Source organism: Oncorhynchus nerka, linkage group LG24, assembly GCF_034236695.1.
Source record: "Oncorhynchus nerka isolate Pitt River linkage group LG24, Oner_Uvic_2.0, whole genome shotgun sequence".
Lineage (NCBI taxonomy): Eukaryota > Metazoa > Chordata > Actinopteri > Salmoniformes > Salmonidae > Oncorhynchus > Oncorhynchus nerka.
In genome coordinates this window covers 31,184,270-31,201,995 of record NC_088419.1, presented here as the reverse complement: position 1 = coordinate 31,201,995, position 17,726 = coordinate 31,184,270, and the positions used below count along the sequence as shown (strand labels likewise).

The 17,726-nt window shown below is 41.6% G+C and overlaps 1 pseudogene; it reads right to left on the bottom strand.

The window, feature by feature from the left end:
• Positions 1-2,713: 2,713 nt before the first annotated feature.
• On the bottom strand, positions 2,714-7,315 carry LOC115107849 (terminal nucleotidyltransferase 5A-like; annotated as a pseudogene).
• Positions 7,316-17,726: the final 10,411 nt, after the last annotated feature.

The window sequence follows — 17,726 nt, the reverse complement described above, 5'->3', positions numbered from 1 at the left end:
GTAGTAAAAATGACTGTATTTAATAATAAAAAATACAGAGCTATAATGTGATCTAGAGGTGCTCACTGTCCATTTGAACTTGCAAACAAAAACACACAGAGGCATATATGTTGAGTTTGACAAATTGGGGTGGCTGGTAGCCTAGTGGTTAGAGCATTGGGCCAGTAACCAAAAAGTTGCTAGATTGAATCCCTGAGCTGACAAGATAAAAAATATGTTGTTCTGCCCCTGAACAAGGCAGTTAACCCCACTGTTCCTAGGCTATCATCTTAAATAAGAATTTGTTCTTAATTGACTTAATCATTGTGGTCTATTTCTATATGTGTATTGCTAATGCAAATCACTATGACCCTGCCTCTTTGTCTAAGCTTTTATTACATTCAATCACAGGGGGGGGGGGGGGGGGGGGGGCACCAAACAAACTTCTCCAGACGCTTCAATTGTATGCTAAGCAATTACTCAGAGAAAGATATTTTGTTTAACAAGCAATACTGTTTCTCAAAAAGGTAGGGGTCAAAATTATTGACACACCTGTTTTCAATACCTCACCGTGGGAGGATAATGGCACTGAGCCTTTTTCTAAAATGTTTTGAGTTGGAGAAAACATTGGGAGGGATCTTAGACCATTCCTCCATACAGAATCCTTCCAGGTCCTTGATATCCTTTGTCTGCGCTTATGGCTCTTCAATTCAAATCACAGGTTTTCAAGTGGTTTCAAGTCCGGAGACAGAGATGGCCATTGCTAAATTGTGATTTAGTGGCCCATTAACCATTTTTTTATGGATTTGGATGTGTGCTTGTTTATTGTCTTGCTGGAAGATCCACTTGCAGCCAAGTTTTAGGCAACCCATTTTTTGGGGCTAAAATGTCCTGGTACTGGGTAAAGTTAATGATGCCATTGGCCATAAGTGCCCCAGGACCAGTGGAATCAAAATAGTGCCATAACGTCAAAGATTCACCACCATTTTTTACAGTAGGTATGAAGTTATTTTCTGCATTCACCATTTCGACACCAATCACACCACTGGTGTGCGTGGCCAAACAGCTCTATTTTCATGTCTTCTGACCAAAGCACTGGTTCCAATCCAAGTGTCAATGCCGTTTAGCAAACTCAAGGCGTATACATTTGTTGGATGAAATGAAAATAGAGCCCTGGCCATGCACACTAGTGGTGGGTTTGGCATCGAAATGAGAATTAATGAGCAGAAAAGAACCATATACAGAAAGAGCATGGGTGATGACGGACGTACAGTTAAGTATTTAAATGCTGTATATAATTTGGTAAATCCACTTCAATCAGTGTAGATCAAGGGGAGGAGACAGGTTAAAGAAAGCCTTTTCGTAAATTGAGACTTCAATTGTGTATGTGTGGCATTCATAGGGTGAATGGGCAAGACAAATAGATTTTGGTGCCTTTGAACGGGGTATAGTAGTAGGTGCCAGGTGCACCGGTTTGTGTCAAGAGCTGCAACGCTGCTGGGTTTTTCCACGCTCAACAGTTTCCCTAGTATATCAAGAACGGTCCACCACCCAAAGGACATCCAGCCAACCTGACACAACTGTAGGAAGCATTGGAGTCGACATGGGCCAAAACCTCTGTGGAATGCTTTTAACACCTTGTAGAGTCCATGCCCTGGCGAATTGAGGCTGTTTTGAGGGATAAAGGGGGCAGAACTCAATATTAGGAAGGTGTTCCTAATGTTTAGTATACTCAGTGTATTCATAACTGACTACAGGAGTGCATAACTTATTTTCCTTCCTATTTAATTATAAAAGTATTTAATCTCAGACACTTGCTTTAAACATTATTTCCAACTCTTTGACAAACCCCATATTGGATGGCAATCAAAATAGACATTTACACAACAATAAGACTAAGACTTTCTTACATGCCGACAACACCAGCCACGTGTCCCAGACATATTGGATTAAAATACCAAAATACCAATTAATTATATTATACATTAAACATTCATGGACATTTAGCTAGCTAGCGGTTGCTAGTTAGTTTGTCCTGGGAGATGAACATTAGGTTATTACCCAGAGTCATACAAAATCTACTCCGATGATTAATCCACAGATATAAAGGGATACCTAGTTAGTCATCTATAATTAATCTCTCCTCGTTTGCCTTTCAAGCATCCAAGTGGGTCTGTATCTTCCAGATATCCAATAAGAGGGAACTTGAAGCTCGTGGAGTATCTCAGATAGAACCAAGTACTATTTTAGCAGGCTATGCAGACACTCGTTCGTTCGGGGGCTGTGTGGGTGAAATGATTGAATAACATATGCGTACATTTATTTTGCAACGCTCACGCACGCATGTTCGGTGTGGTTTGCGTGTTAGTTAGAAAATAATGTTTTTAAAACAAAAAAGAAAGGAAAAAAGGTAACATGAGCAACACCATTAACCTTGTGTGTATGAGTCATCATTAGGTTTGCAAAATTCTGGTAACTTTCAATAAATTCCCTGTTTATCCAGAACTCTTGGTTGGAGGATTCGAGATTTCCAGCTTATTCCTTCCTGATTCCGGGAATTCTCCAATCAGGATTTGGGGAAAACCAGAGATTTGATTGAAATAACACTCTCCCACACATGCAAACACACACGCACACTTGCATTAACACTCTCTGTACAGCCTCTTGGAACGAGGCAATCAAGAAACTATGGCATGAGCCGAACATGTACAAAAAATAGAGATTGATACAAAAATAAGATATCCAAGAACAGGTTTAATAGAATGATGTGAGGTGTCTGCATTGATAGGGTTAGTTTAACCCAATATTTTCACCTGCTCAAAGTTTGCACCCAACATCTTTATAAGGGGAATACAAGATCATTTAAAAAAATACCTTTATTGAGATGTTAACTTAGATATTCTTCTCTTAATCTTTACTTTGTTCTTTATTTTATGTTTAATTACTTAAAAAATTACAGGTGCAAACTTTGCACAGGTAAAAATGCTCACGCTCCCCCTTTCTCACGTCACATGGAAACCTCTCCCAAATAAAACATTAGAAATGTCACAAAGAAGAAAATGGCAAAGGACAATTTCCACCTTGTGAAAAAACACATTTCCCATACACACTCTAAAAGATATTTCCGAAATACACTTTCAGGACGCTCTCTATACTGGTAAAAACACCTACAGTACGCTCTGTTGACATACTCTCCTTGTAAACTCCTTCTCTCACTTACTTTCTTTTGCACTCTAACCCATCTCCCTCTCGTCATCCAATTATACTTTCTTGAGTTGGGAGATATGAAACACACCAAGTCAAAGGTCCCAACCGTGTCCCTCTACTTCAATAACAATTCCAGATTGTGTCCCTTTCTGGTCCAAAATACATTCATTTACACAGGTAACACACTATCACCCTTAAAAAGGCCCATGGTCCTTTGTCTAAAATGAACAGGCCTGGGTTTATTGACAAAATATAACAACCTATTTCTTCCTTTTAGACATGTAGGCACTTAAAGCAAAATATTCACATACATATTGCATATTTTCCCCCATGATCAGCCAAATGGTGGGTATCGACAAGATAGATCTTTGGTTTGTAAACTATGTCCAGTTCTTCTTTTGCATTGTCTGCGGTCAGACTCTCACACTTCTTGTTTTCACTGGTCAGAGAAATGTCAACGCTCTGTCTTATTAGCCAACCAATCGCCTCTTTTAACCCTCCTCTCCTCCACAGCTGGCTTTCTGCCCTGTATGAAAGCCTTCTCTCCAGGGTCTGACCACATCCAAGTGGCCTTTTCTCTCCCATCCATCCTGCTCGAAACCAAAGCAAAACTACACCTATCTTTATCTCTCTATCAGAATACAGAGAGGGACCATGATCATGCTGTGATCTATCCATTCGTTAGGATGAGAATCCTGTCGTTCCATGAGTGACTGTGTGTCCACACACACTCAGTTGCAGGGCATCCATGCAGTGTACATGGGGTGGTGTGGAGGTGGATGGTGTGGAAGGGGATACTGTGACGGAGGGTGTTGTTGAGGTGGGTACTGCTGAGGTGGGTAATGCTGAGGTGGGTAATGCTGAGGGGGTAATGCTGAGGGGGGTAATGCGGGTAAACGTGCTGCACCTGGGCCACGTAGTAGTTGCTGAAGTTGCCGTCTGCGACGTAAGGGGCCGGCTGGTAGTAGCAGGTGACGTTGGCCGTGTTGGGGATAACATTCTGCTCGGCAAGGACCCGAAGGGCCAGGGAGGAGATGAGGCCCAGTGTCTGTCTCCTCTCGTGGCCCATCAGGCACACTGTGCTCTCCCGCACTACTCCATGCAGAGTGGCCAGATAGTCGTATTTCCTGTCCTCGAGACCCACAAAGTGGTTCTGGAGGTAGGATTCCAGCTTCCTCCTCTGCTCGCCCACCTCTGGGAAGTCTATGAAGAACCTGGAGCACATGTAGCGCTGCAGAAGTTTCATTTCGGGTCCGGAAGCCGCACAGAAACCCCGGACCAGCAGATGGCAGTATTTCAGTAGACCACCACCGCGAATCTCCTCAGGGCTCCGCGTGCAGATGAGGCGTTTGCGTAGATGGTCGAGGGCGGCGGAGAAATCACCATAGACGCTCTCTCCCAGGATGGTGGGGTGGAAGGTGGCTGCCATGGGGTGCTCGGAGCACTCGTAGAAGAGGAGAAGGGAATCCAGGCGAATCTGGAAGGAGTCCACGCTGAACTCAAACTGGCGACGCAGAGAGTCCACAAACTTTAACTCCACATTCTTGCCTCTGTTGTTGGAGAGGGAGATGAGGCTCCAGCGGTCTGAGTCATTACACACCTTCACCATCTTCTGCACATAGGCCTCCTGAAAACACAACAACAAAGTCATAAGAACACATATCTATGGTAAATTGTAATAATAAATGAAAGATTAGATACATTAAATCCATTAATTATATTTTTATTTTATGAATTGGTTGGTTCAAGACCTGAAAGCTGATTGGCTGAAAACAATTGTAAATCAGACTATATACCTTACAAAACATTTATTTTTACTCTTCTAATTATATTGGTAAACAGTTTATAATAGCAATAAGGCTCCTTGAGGATTGTTGGAAAAAGTCCAATATACTGCTGCTAAGGGCTGTATCCAGGCACTTAGCAGTGGTATATTGGCCAGACACCACAACCCCTCGGGCCTTATTGCTTAAGTATAGTATTAACAGCATATCTATTAGTGATGAGGGGCGGAAATCATTGATATAGTTACATATCGGGATATTATTTTTGACGATATATCGTAGGGGGAGTGTGAGTGCTTCTCAAATGTATTGTTTTATGTATTCTCCACACTCTCGTCCCTACAAGAACGTCCTCGGAGAATGCACTCAGAATATGAGTGTGGAGCACGGTAGTATGCATATTGAGAAACACCCTATAGGTTGTGCATTGAACAGAGGTAATCTTCTCCCTCATTTGGTCTGCTGGACAGCTCTAGTGTCGGGTCATGCGTAAGTAGGTATCTGGGTAAATGAGCGGATCCCGTTCCAATTGGATTAGTTTGAATCCTCTTTGTAGTGGAAACCACAGTTTCTACTATCTGCAGCCTTATCACCATGCAGCTTAGAATCCAGGGCAGAAATCTGAATGCATCACAAGCATACTGCAAAAAATGTATGTTAATACGATGTGGATTGGCATAACTGTAATTTATAGGCTGCTGTAACATGCATAACTTATTGCATGCAGTAAGCTCATTGAGGGGAAATTAAGATGTAAGACGAATGTACTGCATTCTCATACTGGAGTATAACTTTCACTGGTTGCATTGTAACGCCAGCCATGTGATACGTTCTGCCCCAGAACAAGGCAGTTAACCCACTGTTCCTAGGTAGTCATTGAAAATAAGAATTTGTTGTAAATTACTTGCCTAGTTTAAAAAAAGTAAAATAAAATACAAAAAATACGCAGCATTCAATGTTCATACAAACATTTGCGCATCTAAACTGTTACGTAATACACTGTATTAACCAGCAGTATGAATCTGAAATTATCATGTCAAATGATAATAAAAGTTGAATTACCTTTAAGGTCACTGGTGTGATCTTCTCCTTGTTCACTCCCTCGGGTAAGAAGTCTAGTAGAGCGTCAAGAACTATATCCTTCACCGTCTGAAACTCTAGTTCGCCCTTCATGTCGGCACAGAATATCAGGTCCAGATCCTTCCATCCCAAACCGCTGTCCTCGTGGAGAACATGGCTGGCCGCGGAACCGTTCAGGCGGACCTCCCGGACATGTATGCGTTTCTCCTCCATGCGACACCGGACCACTTTGACTATGTCCCGCGGTTTAATCTCCAGGGTAGGGAAGTTCCAGCGGCCGTGGATGGGGATGGACCCAGCCAGGATGGCGTCCAGGCGCTGCACTTGTTCCCAGTTCAGCACGCTGAGGTCGCTGCTCTCCCCGTCGACCAAACAGCCCTCCACTGGAGTCGGTCGTCTCGAGTCGACTTTCTCGCCCATACTGATAAAAGGTAGATATGAAAATGTAAACGACAAAATTGTTCACTCCCTCCGTCTCTTGCTTTGCTGTGAAATAAGGCAGCCGTGTTGCCGCAGGAGTAGCTTGCCAGAGTGCTTTGGCCACATCAACTGGCTGTATTTACCTTTATCGCCGTCCTTTAGATAACGTTGTTCATCATAACAAGCCGTGTCGTCTCCAATTTACGCACAGCAGACGTAGTTCCACTTCTCAGTTGCTTGTAGTGAAGTCGGGGTATATGTTCAGCTCGTTGCGCTGCGTAAAGCTAGCTGTCCAATCTCTTCCCTTTCCCCAAGTTCACCGGGATATTATTCGATTGTTGGGCGGGTCTCAATGGCTTGTACAGCCATGGGCCTAGCTCACTGTCCCGTATTCGTTAGGTCACTGTGCGCTTTCTCTTCCGTCTGGGTCGCCATCGCCTAAAGTTGCGCCTGTCAATTAGCATTGATACAGAATAGCGTCTTTCACTTTCTTAAATTGTATCCCCACCCCTAACATAAATCGCCTCTTCTGTTAGAATCAAAAACATTTCAGCACCTCCAAAAGTTTATTTTCCTCCCACTTTTATACGCAGCAGGTTTCGCGTCTTTTCGAATATCTCTGCTGCTCTTTTACGCATCAGATTTAACCTACGAAAGACGTATTCCTATACACCTTCACATACCATGACATAAAATGGTGTATTGCTTCTACTTGCGCGTTACATGTTTCCCGTGTTTCGCTTGATGGCAGTGCGTCGCACCACTGAGAGGTTCTGACGTCGAAAATGTTTTCCCCTGCGAAGGAACAGCGGGGGTGGTTAGTTTGAGTGGCAGCTCGTTCCACCAATCGCTGTAATCGGTGCTTCAGGGTACATCGCTCGCAACGCGCAATTATTTTTTAAACATTTTGTTCACCTTTATTTAACCAGGTAGGCCAGTTGAGAAAAAGTTCTCATTTACAACTGCGACCTGGCCAAGGTAACGCAAAGCAGTGCGACAAAAACAACACAGAGTTACACATGGGATAAACAAACGTACAGTCAATAACACAATAGAAAAATATATGTACAGTGTGTGCAAATGTAGTAAGCGAATAAAGTTGTCCCATATGCTGATCTGAGGTCAGTTTCACCCACCCCATAGATTAACGTTATATTGGCAGAATGAACGCTGATTTTAGATCTGTCACATTCTACCAGAAGTCTTGCAAACTGACAAAGGCTGTTTTTAAAGACGCAACACCCTTTGCACAGGGATTTTGATAAGCTTTTCAGTTATTTTACACCCTGAAGATTCACTATTAAAAGCCACATGCATGTGTTGTTTGACAAACTCCAATGTGTACATCATACCCTTCACATGTGTCACAGAGAGTACCTTTAATGATGTGTAATATTGTGTCGGATATGTAGATCATGTTGTTTACACAAATATTAATGTTAACTATCAGTCATATTCATCTCTTGATATAAACTGGGCTATGCACGATCCTTCCCTATATCGCCCTCTAGGGGTGGCAAAATCTCTCTCGAAGTGTAAGCGTCACATGTCAAATCTTTAAAAAGTCATTATTCCCAATTCCCAATTTTACAGTACTTTTCACTCAGAATCCATCAGATAGAGCTTCATTGGCATATCTGCGTCACTGTTGACTAGCCCATAAACCATCTTACTGCAGATTACCCTGTATGTACAGTAACACAGTTGCGCGCACACACACATATACATGCATACACACAGTCCCACACACGCATGTATGTACTGTATGTACACACACACACACACACACACAGCTCATACTGTTCCTAGTAGGCCTGTGTTTTTCCCATGACTGATAAACCTAAGTTGCTCTTTTACAGTGTTACATGTATAACTTCCTGGCAGAAACCAGGAAGGAAAGACCACCCTGGCAAATGACCTGGCCCTGTGCATGCTCCGCATTGTAAAACCACTCTTTTAGTGACACAGAGGGCATGGCCATTTTGGGTCTATAAACAGAGACCTGGAAGAGAAACCTTTGCACAGTCACGCTATGAAACCATACACTCTTCCCCAGGGCTAACCTGTTGGAAAAGACAGAGGCGTGTGAGGGAAGAGGTGGCGAAAGACAACACTCTGACATGTCACACCTCTGAAAAGGGAGTCCCTATCCAGGAACAGAATGGAAAATAGTTCCATTAACTACATTTGGATATCATAATTACACAGTGGTTTTTAGATGAATCGTTTCACAATAGTATCTGGAATATAGTCCATGCAGAAAGAATGACTGCAATTTCAACCCACCATTTCTGTGTGCCTACTTTCCCAGACTTGCAAACTTGCCAATGAAATGACTCAAGAAATTCAGCACAGTATAGCCTACCTTCACCTCCACCCAAACAATTTAACCCCAGAATCATAATGGATTAAGGAAGATGGTGGTCAACATCTGGGGGAAGGGGTAAGACATAGGACTTACATAATGTTACACAATCCTGGACCATCTACTCAAGTCTCGGGGACGTTCTGTGTGTCTAAGTCGTAGAGGTAGTAGGGTTAGAGGTCAGAATGCAGCTACGTGCTTCCGGTTGAGATTATACATAGTTACGTTCACACAGGAGGGGAAAGAGAGGGCAGTTGAGTGAACTGATTGGTTTATAGAGGCTGATTTTACCAAGAATAACAAAAGGATCTTTGAAGACTTATTGTAACAAGAGATAATTATGAATCCTCTAGTTACCTAGCCTTTTTCACCATGTGTTAGCTTCTATTTGTCCCACAAGGAAGCTTGCAATAGAATATAATAAAATGCAGTGCAATAAATTAATTACACATTATACAATACAGTAAAACTGTATTTCTTCAAGGTTGCAGAGCATGCACATTAGGCTACATAGTAAGTACACACACAGCTATAGTGCAGAAATATGATGTACCTGTATAAAAAGGATATCAGCTATAGCGTATAGGTGAGAAATAGAGGATCCATTTAACAGTCTCCAATCAGCTATTGACTCAATGTCAGGCTTAGGAGACCCTCCCCATGATACAGCCATTTAGATGAACAGGTGAAGACTGCAGATCCTCCCCTCCCCTCCGGAAATTCATTATAAGATTACCATGAGCCTGTGAGAGCCGAATGTACATCCCCACCCTTCCTCCCTCCCACTGTCCCTCAGAGCAGGCCCAGAAAAGATGCATTGACCTACTGTGCTTAATTGATACTCATAGATAGAAAGTACATAGAACTCACTGGACATTACAGTTTGGAGAGGTAACTTCAGTTGTATTGCAATCACACACGTCTGTGAAATATAGATTCTAACAAGGATATATAGCTGGTAAAAAGCACATGGTTTGTGGAATAGAAGTGCTAGCACAGGTGGAGTAGTGTCCTTTCTAGACAATGTACTTTGGAATTGTTGGCCCATGATACAATAGGTGTAAAATTACAGACATATTTTCATTCTACAGGTTGCATTTCTATATGGCCACTCTCACCCCTCCCTGTGGCACTGACCTTAATGAGCTACCGCTCCAGAACTGACCTTCTGGAGCACACTTAGTAAGCCTTAGCTAAACGGCTCCATTGCTAATGAGATTCGCTGACTCTGCCTGCCTGCTAAACCAAGATGGACAGCTCCCATCCCTAAAGGGTACTATGTAACAGTGTGACTGTGTGTCTTGATAAATTAGTAACTTGTTAATTAGGCTATTTAAGGCATTGCTGTTCACAAGGCAACATCACTTTAAATGATTTCCTTTCGATGAAGACATTAATAAGCGAGTTAAGAAGGACATAGTCAACAAAACTATTTGTTCAGCACTTTTGAAATGTACAGCGACATAATTCATAACATGGCCCGTTCTTACAGTAGTCTCCCTGTACACCAATTCAGAACCGTACGATAAATAAAGGGGACATATAGGCAGAAAATGAAAGCTCTTACAATATTCGATGATGACATTTCTCTAAAACAGGCCCATGTGCACCACCAAGTCAGAACAGTTGGCTAAGTTATGTGGGGGAAAGGGACCAAATGATTAGGGTGAGGCACATGTGCTACTAACAGCTTACTACACAACATACACTTAGTATTACTTTCTTAGCTACAGTATATAAACTCAGCAAAAAAAGAAACGTCCTCTCATTGTCAACTGTGTTTATTTTCAGCAAACTTAACATGTGTAAATATTTGTATGAACATAACAAGATTCAACAACTGAGACATAAACTGAACAAATTCCACAGACATGTGACGAACAGAAATGGAATAATGTGTCCCTGAACAAAGGGGGGGTCAAAATCAAAAGTAACTGTCAGTATCTGGTGTGGCCACCAGCTGCATTAAGTACTGCAATGCATCTCCTCCTCATGGGCTGCACCAGATTTGCCAGTTATTTCTGTGAGATGTTACACCACTCTTCTGCAAAGGCACCTGCAAGTTCCCAGACATTCCTGGGGGGGAATGGCCCTAGCCCTCACCCTCCGATCCAACAGGTCCCAGACGTGCTCAATAAGATTGAGATCCGAGCTCTTCGCTGGCCATGGCAGAACACTGACATTCATGTCTTGCAGGAAATCAAGCACAGAACGAGCATTATGGCTGGTGGCATTGTCATGCTGGAGGGTCATGTCAGGATGAGCCTGCAGGAAGGGTACCACATGAGGGAGGAGGATGTCTTCCCTGTAACGCACAGCGTTGAGATTGCCTGCAATGACAACAAGCTCAGTCCCATGATGCTGTGACACACCGCCCCAGACCATGACGGACCCTCCACCTCCAAATCGATCCCGCTCCAGAGTAAGGCCTCGGTTCAACCCTTCATCGATAAACGCGAATCCGACCATCACCCCTGGTGAGACAAAACCATGACTCGTCAGTGAAGAGCACTTTTGGCTAGTCCTGTCTGGTCAAGCGACGGTGGGTTTTTGCCCATTGGCGACGTTGTTGCCGGTGATGTCTGGTGAGGACCTGCCTTATAACAGGCCTACAAGCCCTCAGTCCAGCCTCTCTCAGCCTAGTGTGGACAGTCTGAGCACTGATGGAGGGGATTGTGCGTTCCTAGTGTAACTCGGGCAGTTGTTGCCATCCTGTACCTGTCCCTCAGTTGTTATGTTCAGATGTACCGATCCTGTGCAGGTGTTGTTACTGCAAGGACAATCAGCTGTCCGTCCCGTCTCCCTGTAGCGCTGTCTTAGGTGTCTCACATTACGGAAATGGCTATTTATTGCCCTGCCCACATCTGCAGTCCTCAGGCCTCCTTGCAGCATGCCTAGGCACGTTCACACAGATGAGCAGGGACTCTGGGCAACTTTCCTTTGGTGTTTTTCAGAGTCAGTAGAAAGGCCTCTTTAGTGTCCTAAGTTTTCATAACTGTGACCTTAATTGCCTACTGTCTGGAAGCTGTATATCTTAATGACCGTTCCACAGGCGCATGTTCATTAATTGTTGATAGTTAATTGAATAAGCCCTGTTTAAATCCTTTACAATGAAGATCTGTGAAGTTACTTAGACTTTTTTTTTTTTTTACTGAGTTTATCTCTCCCTGGCATATTACATCATTTTTGGACTCACCTTGTGCAGTGCTCACTTGTTGAATTTGGGATTTCCAACTTGTTGTATAATGTCCAATGGCCGATGAACACCGATACATTGTATCTATAATTTCTCTTTATTATTTATCTTCATATGACAAGGATTAAAAAGGATTTGCCAGTTGATTGTCGACTTGATTCATAATGACTGCTAGCTAAGATTTCGAATGTATGATGTTGACATAATCAGTCCAATCAAAGCTACTGTAGATATGTGATTTGATGTAATTTTATCTGTGGCCAATTACCTTGAGCCTTCTTGGATGGGCATTTCTAATTTAACAATGGCAGCACCCAAGGGGCTTGCATTTTCTAGCTCTACCCTTAGACTTAGCGGTGATGTTGTATCCCCATGAGTGACAGAACACTGAGCCAATCACGGTCTGCTGGCTTGCACCACCACCACAGAAAGCACTGAGCTGGGCTGAAACACCTGCATTTTGGAGTGCCTTACTCAAGAAAACAAAAAAGAGACCATATTTGTATGCAGCTTTATTAACTCAATGATATCTATATATTTGTTTCACTTTGTTTGCATACTGATATGTGACATGTATTAATGCAAAAATAACATGCTAAAAATGTGGGTCTCAAAACAGGTTGGGCCCCACCTGCCCTGAATGACAGGTCGCCACTGGGCATTTGTTAATGCTTAATTTGTCAAAATGGGTAATAGAAACACTTCAACCACTACCTTTGATTTGACATTGTAGTTTTATGTGAACATTTTTGGTGTGTCATTATGTCCAGGTGTTTTTATCAACACAAGATGGTTAAATGGAAACGGAGCCTAGCAGACAATTGTCACATCTATTTTCTATGCAAACATTCTAAATGTCGACAGAAAAAAATCACTGATCAAGTTAATGGAAACATAGCTATTGCATTGCATGTCGGATTGAAACCCATGTCCATTCTACTTATGTCCAATCTATTTCCATGGCTGATTGTCTTTAATCAGGCTGTTTCCCCCTCATGTTGAGTGACCTTTCCGGAAGACTGACATTGATTGCCACGGCGACATAAACAGGAAGTGAGTCAGTTAGCTGAGAGAACTCTGACTCAGTTCCTGTTTGATTCCATGTAACGAAATGTGATCTCCACATTAATATTATTATCAATTATTTCACAAAGGCACACACAGCAACACCCCATACTTTCCTGCTGCTTATCTACCCACAATACATCTTCTTATGATACAGCACAGTCTTTCACCCCGTCACACACAAGCTGCTGTGAGATTCTCTACCCTGCTCCCTAAAGTGTACACTTGGGTAGAAAGGTAGGGAACCAGAACTGTCTTGTCTCTCCCTTTCACTCACTGTCTAACAAGTCATACAACTATAAGGTACCATTCTGCCATCTGCTGGACTAAACAGCACCAGGTCCATCAACGAGAGACTTTCTATCAATGGAAATGCCTCCAAGAAGTCTCCCTCTTAGCTGTCACTAGGTGGCAGTCTTTACAGTTATTCACTGCAAACCCAGCAAATGCAGGAGGGGTCAGAATGCTTGAGTCCTTTTGTGTCCTCTCCAGTCAAACTGTAAGGTCTCAAATGGTAAGTAGGTTCTCTTCTGATGGTTGTCAAATCAAAGCATTTTTATATAAACAAAAGTTCAAACACAAATGAGAATAACGTCAACTAGTGTTTGTCATTATGGTGACTGAGACACTTATATGCAAATAACTTCTCTAATTGCATAAAAAAGTAATTTATCCCATATCTGGTAGTAATTGATTGATTTCAGATATGTTTTAGTCTATAAGTAGTAGAAACAACAAACTGCTCTCCACACCTGTTTCAGTAAAAGGCTGAGTGATGGGCTGGAGAAATGTAACCACTAGGTGGCATTCTTCACACAGTTACAACGGCCCCAGCTCTCATTCACTGCACCCAGGCAAAGAAATGATGGGACAGAATGCTCGAGTCCTTTTGTCCTCTCCAGTCAAACAGTAAGGATGTCTCAAGTGGTAAGCAGGTTCTCTTCTGCTGGTTGTCAAACACAGCGTTGTGATTTAAACAAAAGTTCAAACACAAATGAAAATCAGATGCACATTACTTTTTATGCAACTAGAGGAGTTATTTCTCCCATATCTGGTAGTAATTGATTGATTTCAGATATATTTTAGTCTATAAGCAGTAGAAACAACAAACTGCTCTCCACACCTGTTTCAGTAAAAAGCTGAGCGATGGGTCTGGAGAAATGTAACCACCCTCAAATTCATAGAGCTATGGATACAAGTTCTGACCATCCATGATATTAAAATTATTGTTTTGAGGCTACATAATGTTTGTTTACATGTACATTATTTACAAACACTGAAGTAAATTTTTGGGTTCTGAGGGTTTATGTCATCCATCTTTCTGTAGCCTGGAGTACTGAATAGAATACAACTTTATTGTGACATTTGTAAAGCAATTCTGGTTCTACATTTGGGGTCTACAGGTTACTGGATTTGATACAACCTGTCAACCCCTCATTCACCTCCTACAGGGATTTCTCCCTGGTAACACCAACACTACAAATCAAATCAATTTATATAGCCCTTCTTACATCAGCTGATATCTCAAAGTTCTGTACAGAAACCCAGCCTAAAACCCCAAACAGCAAGCAATGCAGGTGTAGAAGCACTACAGAAACATACTGTGGGGTTAAATCAACATACAGTATCTGGGGTTTCCCACAGTATATGATCATTCAGGGGCTGTTGGACCACTATCCAATCTTAATATCACGCTCATAAGTAAGATAGTTACGTGTGTATTACAGACCATTATATAACGCTGTAGTGTGTACTGTGTTATGTCCATGGGCTATTATCTGGTTCAATGACCATACAGGAAGTTTAAAAAAATAACTCCGCTAAGGGCCCTATTAAATTCAAATAAATATTTATAAGAGACATTAGGAAATGCAAATGTTGTCTTCTTGCATGGGAAGAATTCGATTTTGACTCATCCGGAAACATTTGATTGAAAAGGGCCCGAAGGTTATTATTTTATCTCTTCAAATAGCCATGTTTTCAATCAAATATCCTTCTGTAAACACTCTAATCCTCTCTCTGCTTATCCTGAGGTTATTTACGTTCCATGCTGTATCAATCACTGTTCTGATGGTTTTAGGCTGGAGAGAAAATGCAGACAGTGACCATACTTACTAACTCATGTGGGCATTATACAGTCAGTGAGTCTGAGCCAGCTGGTTTGGAGTCAGGATCTATAGTTGGTGAGACCATGAGCGCACAGTCTCTGTCGCATGCACTGAAGGGTGAGTCACAGTCAGGCTTGAAGTGGTCATAACTACTATATTTTAATGTCACATGCACAAGTACAGTGAAATGCCTTAGTTGCAAGCTCCAAACCCAATAATGCAGTAATCAATATAGCACTAAAAATAGCATAAGGTAGAAAAAACACAGGAGAAATAAAAATAAATAAAAACATGAGTAAGTAAGAAGCTATATACAGTCAGTTACAATACCATATTTACATTGTGCAGGGATACTGGAGTGATAGAAATACAGTGCCATCAGAAAGTATTCATACCAATTAACATTCCACATTTTTCTGTGTTACAGACTGAAGGAAAAAGGAAACCGCACACTGCTCTTGAAAATATCACCGATATTTAATAAGCTTACGTATCGGCCACACGGCCTTCGTCAGAGCTTTTGTGATTTTTTTTTTTTTCACCCTTATGTAGACCTGGCCCCACCCACATCCGTTCTACACATCGAAGACTGTTGGAGGCAAAGGAAAAACAAATAAGTGCTACAAAATAACAATATGCATTTAATAAATTTTACAAAAGTGTATAAATAAGGAGTATTAAACACGTCTGTAAAATCTCAATGAGGACATAGTAAGTTTTCATTAGTCACTGGGTACATCGTACGAAAAACGTCAGAATAATCTACAAGATTTCTCCTGTGTGTCATGTCATGTTCAAATTCACAACATAACATACATAGGCATTTCATAAATAAGTCCTTTAAGAAATCATGTCTGGAGGGTGAAAATCCCAAAACATTATCTTTTACTCAGAGTATTATTAATATCTCCTCCCCTGTCTGATATCTTAACTTTCTCTATGCCACAAAATCTAAAAAGGTAGAAATGTCATGCTTTAAATCATTAAAATGTACTGCGACTGGATCATCCCTGTGGCAGAAATATATATATTGTTATTGCACTGTGCGCATCCTCTGCATTTATAGCTACCATTTGGCGTAAAAGAGCCTGGCTGATTTTCTTTTGTGGCTGGCAGTTGGCATGAACCAATTTATCGCGTAAATTGCGACCTCTCCTATACACAATAAGTAGTGGATTTGTAAATTCAGCCGGCAAAACTGGGTCCGATGATAAAATATGCCAGTGTTTCTTGACCACACCTCCCACTGTTCGCGAATTCAAAGCATATGTGGTTGTGAACATTACGGAGTGTTCCTTAACTTCAGCGGGTCTTTTTTTGTAACAGTTGATCTCGTGTTTTTCCCAATGCCAAATTAAGAGCTTCATCCACACATAGTGGCGAATAGCCTCTTCTTAGAAACCTAATGCGCATCTCCACTGCTTTTTCTAGATAATCCTCTGTGGAGTGGCATATACGGCGCAGTCTGAAAAATTGACTTCTTGGAAGTCCTCTTTTTTTTAATGGCCCAGGATGGAAGCTGGCCCTCTGTAATAGAGTATTTCTGTCCGTTTCTTTTCAATACAGAGTTGTAAACAGTGTTCCATTTGATTTCTCAATCCACATATCGAGGTAATGAACACGTTGAGTGTCACACATTCAATCGTGAATTTGAGATTGGGGTCAATGTCATTGAGTCGTGCCATAAAATCTGACAGCTCTTTTTCAGTTCCTTCCCATATGCAGAAAATGTCGTCAATATATCCATACCACTTCAGGACTTTATTCAAAAATGGATTTTCGTTTTCATTATAAACGAAACGTTCTTCAAAAATACCCACATAAAGGTTAGCATAGCTAGGAGCGAATAAGGAGCCCATCGATGTTCCATTCGTTTGGAGGTAGTATTCATCATCAAACCTGAAATAGTTGTACGTCAAAACATATTCTGCCAGCTCTAGAATGAAGTTTGTTGGTGGATATTCATTAGTATCTCTGTCTACCAAATAGTGTGCTAGTGCTGCCATGTCTTCACTATTATTATACAATGTAGAAAATAGTACAAATAAAGAAAAACCCTTGAATGAGTATGTGTCCAAACTTTTGACTGGTATTGTAGCTATAGTGGTTTGCAAAAGTATTTATCCCCCTTGGCGTTTTTCATATTTTGTTGCATTATAACCAGTAATTTAAATATATTTTTATTTGGATTTCATGTAATTGACATACACAAAATTGTCCAAATTGGTGAAGTGAAAGGAATAAAATGACTTGTTTAAAAAAAGTCCAAAAAATTTCAAACGGAAAAGTGGTGCGTGCATTTGTATTCACCTCCTTTGCTATGAAGCCCCTAAATAAGATCTGGTGCAACCAATTACCTTCAGAAGTCATATAATTAGTTAAATAAAGTCCACCTGTGTGCAATCTAAGTGTCACATGATCTGTCACATAATCTCAGTATATATACACCTATAGAACAGGTGTGTGTATATGAAAGGCCCCGGAGTCTTCAACACCACTAAGCAAGGGGCACCACCAAGCAA